The sequence below is a fragment of the Athene cunicularia genome (genome assembly GCF_003259725.1).
Source record: "Athene cunicularia isolate RWA chromosome 4 unlocalized genomic scaffold, athCun1 chr4_part2, whole genome shotgun sequence".
NCBI classification, from domain to species: domain Eukaryota; kingdom Metazoa; phylum Chordata; class Aves; order Strigiformes; family Strigidae; genus Athene; species Athene cunicularia.
This window is the reverse complement of record NW_020799099.1, coordinates 19184609-19189308: the sequence shown is the minus strand read 5'-3', so window position 1 is coordinate 19189308 and position 4700 is coordinate 19184609.

Here is a 4700-nt window from a genome sequence, read left to right as displayed (position 1 = left end):
ATGTGTATAAGAGACAGCATCAAATTCCAGCGTGTGCAATTCTGTGTCTGCATCAGCTCTGGCTCTGGAGTTGCTTGGCTTTGATAAACACCGGGAGACTTGTTGCTCTGAAAACAGATTTTCTCTTTCCTTTACATATGAGCTTTTGTGAAAATGATTTGGTGCTTTTTTTTTCTTTTTTTTTTTTTTTTAAATATCTTTGGGTATATTACTTTAAGTGTACCAAACAGGGAGATTCAGGTTAGGCCACTTGTCATACAACCGTCAACTCCTGTTAAACATACTCTGTAGGCCTTGGCTACTCTCACTTATTGCCACAGTGGTAATATATTTTGGTCCTTAACATAAATAAAAAGAACTGCCTGATGGCTGTTGAATGGAGTTTTTTTGTTTGCTTTTTAATAACTTTAAAATACGTAACCTAATTCTTTGAACTTTTTGCATGTGTACTTTCTATCATCAGTGAGGAGGTGTGTGTTTTAATTCATAGATTAACAATGAACTTCATTGTCAGAATTGTAACTCAGGGTAAAGTCATTCAAGTTTTGTAGATAAATTTAAGTAAATCAGTCAGTCACATCAGTTAGATTAATTTACTAATTGGACAAATTTTCTTCTGAGTCAGGTTGCAGACTGGTACTTATGGTTTGCAGAGGATTAGGGGAAAACTTCCCACGTGCATGTAACACGCCCTCTGCATGGTTTCTGGTACTTTCCCCTGAAGTCTCCGGTGCCAGATACTGGGAGATGCTGGGAGTCTATGCTGAATTAGATCAATTACAACTCGGAATTACTCTGACAATTCTGTATTTCTCGTTCCCATGTGGTGCTTATAGCTGGTTTGTAGGATTTGTTCAGCATTTTACTACCTGCTTTGGCACATCTGATGTAAAACTCATCATAAATGCATGCATCTTCAGCATATACAAATATTAGTTGGTGATGACATTTGTTAACAGACCAAACAAGCTTATGTTAGGAGTTCTGGTAACATTTTCACTCCCCTCTGTTCCATCCCTTGCTCGGCTAATTTTATATAGGATGTATGTTCTTGTTATCTATATATTAGGTTTAATTGTTTTGAAATACCTGCTACTGTTGTAAGGTAAAAGGGGAATTAACTGAAATATTTACTAGCTTGTCAAAGTAGGCTGCTGGGTAACTGACTTCATGCTTGTAAAGCTGTCTTGCCTAGAAAATAAAATAATGAGCTGGGAACCCCAGTCATCTTACTTCAGAGTGACCTTGGGTGTGTTGTTCCTCCTCGCTATGCCTTGCTGTCCTGATCAGTAGAGTAGGTAAGCCGTTACTCCCCATATGAAAGGTGATTTGAAGGTTTTGGGGTGCCGTGTTGCCGAAGAGAGAAAGAAATTAATGGCAGCCTGTGTTCAAGACATGAGAAAAATCTCATGCACTGAGAGAAGAGTCCCTGTGTTCAGCCCATGGCGAGGACCTTCAGCTCCCCTTGACACTTTCTGTGGGACCCAACACAGGCTGCACTGAGATTTCAGCTCTCCCTATGTGCAGTGGAGGAGACTCACTGCAGTGCTCCGCTGGTGTCTTGCAAGCATGGCCAGGAGGGTAGGTGAGGTGCTGCTGACAACATTGCTGTCTGTTCAGATAAGCCTGTGATAGGCAAAGGAGACTTAAAAGCCAGGAAATTTTCTCTGAACTTACAGCAAATTTCAGCTGACAGTACCGGACTGGTTATCATTTGTGAAACTTTTCCAAAGTTCTCTTTGGTGGTTTTCCTTCTGATGTGGTATTGCATGCATAAAGAACTGGTAGATAAGCTAGTGAGTGGACCTAGGATGTTATTTCACCTCGCAGCAGAACATTATAGCTGACACGCTCCTATTCTGTCCCTCCAGAGATGAAGGTTTCTACGCCTTCCATTAAGCTGGCCCTGATTCCTTGGTGAGCCACTTTTTAGAGTTTTCTTTTCGTGGAGGAAAAGCAGTTGCATTCAGTTTTCTGCTAGTTCAGCTTCCTGAAGCTGTGCACTGCAGAATCAGAAAACACCAGGGCTTCAGAAGCATGCTGCTGAAGAGCACTTGCACGTTGTGGCCCAGTTTGGCACAGCCGTAAAGTCAACCCATCCTTACTGAATGCAGCAGTGTTAGCTACGGGTATGCAGGCACTTACTCTGGGAGTGACAATCTACTTGGTGTCTCTTTGATGGGTAAGAGCATCTGTATGGACATGCATGCTAGGTTAATTAATTTGCTTGGAAGGCTGCAACGACTTATTCATGCAGCTGAAACTCCAAGCAGAGCTAGAACCAAATTTGTAGGAGTTTATTTTCTCCAATGCTAAGAGTAAGCAATAGAAAAGTGTGAACTACTGTAGAAAGGTAACCAGTTTGGAGCAATGTGTTTGGATTATAAATAGCAACATACAATTTGTTAAGAAATACTGAGGCAAGTGGCATAGGACTGAGAATCTCAATGTAGTGAGGAGATTGATTAAGCAATATTTTTTGTCATTGCACATAGAGAATTGAAGTGAACTTTTCAATTAGATTGTATCAAGACAGTGATTTCCTCAGTGGATTTATCATTTGTGTTTCTCCTTTTCTTGAGAAAGGGTGTTATTCCGGTCATTTATTTTTCCCCGCCCTTTTTGCATTGAAAAGAGTATGTCTCAACAACATGCCTTGAAAATGCTTACTCTGAAGTAATTTGACATCCTCCGAAATTCCTTTGAGCTCACACTGTTTCATCTCTGGGTGTTGGGCACCTTGGAAACTGGGTACAGTTGTGATGGTGGGTCATGGGTGGAGAGGGGGTTCAAGGCAGCTGAGCCATGGCCTAGCAGGAAGGTTCTGAACTGGTAATGGAGATGAGGTAAAGGTGGCTTTTAGCAGCAGAGGAGCTCTGAGGTGGTGTGTTGAACCTCATCGTTTGTTTTTTTTTTTCTTTAGCTCCAGGATGTAATGAGAGGGAATATTCAGCTTAGGGATTCTGTCTGCTGTTAACCTTTAATAATATCTTTTTTAGGCTAGTAAATCAGGTTCTGTTGCTGCTACTTTCTTTCACTGTCTTGCTTTCTCTTTTGTAGAGACCTACTACAGTGTTGTGTGTGTTTATCATCTTAGACTGAATTACTGTATCTTCTGAATGTGGAAATAACACATATGCCCAGCATCACATCTCAAGCATGTTGTTACTCTTATTAAGATGAATTTTCTGTTGTGAAATCTGCCTTTATCGATACACATGTAAATTATATGTAGTATACATAAACAGTTTGTGTTTGAAGAGGCAAAAAATTTACATTTTTTTATGCCTCTACAAGCTGCTGAATGATAAAGAGGGAAAATAGTAACCGTTCTTGAGATCTCCAGTTACCATTTCTATATGAGCTTTCTAATTGTAAATTAATCTCTTATTAATAATTTTGTGTTTCTTTTATGAAAACTTCCTCTCTCATACTATTTATATCTGTATTAGTGTCCTGGACAAAACATAGTAGTCAGGTTTTCTGTGGTGTGGACTGGATACTGGTGTGGGGGCATTTCTCCAGCCAAATTCAGAAGTATCTATTTCTAGCCACATACTGGAAGCATTCTCTTACTATAAGTCAGTGGCCTGTGCTGCATTTTTTTTTTCTCTGAGAGGTGGAAGCCACAGATTGCTTATTCAAGGGGAATGGTTGTCCCTTCCTGCATTGTGTCCCCATGTATTGTCAGACCCAGAGAGGCCCAGGTATATCAAGTGATCTGGTTATAGAGTTAAAAGTAAGGCCTGTGACATGGTGAAGCTGCTGCACTTGAGCAGTGCTTGGATGTGTGTTTTTAGATGTTTGAAGGGAAATGATTTCTCTGAACTGTACAGAGACAGCAGCATCTCTCTCACAGTGGTGGATACCCACTGATGGGACTTTTTCCGTTTGAGTTGCGGGGTGACTTGTTAAACTGAAGTGGCAGGAAAGAAATGGTGCTCTGTTTTCTCAGTGGTTTTGTGTACCGATTTATCGCCTCCGAGAGGCACATTTTCACTGATACTCAGAACGGGGCCCTTGACAGCTTCGGATACCCAAGGTCCCAGTAATTTGTGAAAAACTGTGGTCCTGAAGAGTGGTATTGTCCCATCTCCCTTTGCTGTTCTCTTTCACCTTCAGTGTGCTGGGGGTGTGGAGTGGGGAGCAGTGCACCTGGATGAAACTACTTTTTGTCTTCTCTTGTGTCAGACTGTAGGACATTAAGTGCCATATTTCACTCTTGGTTCACTGTTCTTTGCTGTACCTAAAATAGGCTAAAACCTGCTGCTTGGATCCAAGTGCAACACATATGGGTTTCTTTTGGTATAAATGGCACTCTGCAGATACTATCTTTTAGAAGATCTTTTGACAGATTTCCTTCACCAAGAAGCTGACATTTTTAACTGCCTATAAATCACCATAAATACCTGTGTCTGGTAAAGGCCTGGCTATTGTTGAGGCACAAATGCTGAGCCTTTGTAACTTTCTGAAAGTAAAACTTCAGACTCCTATAGACAGGCTTTCCAAGCTAGTGTTCAATATACTGAAAGGATGGTCCAGTTTGAATTTCTCTGGTCCATTGTTCCTTCACTACTCTCAACAATCACTTGCATGTCTCTGTAAATCTGAAGAGTTTCAAAATGCGGTCCCTTCCTCCGAGAAAGGGCTTTGTCATGTGGGACCCAGGTGTCTCTTCATGTGATCAGGCTTTAGATGGA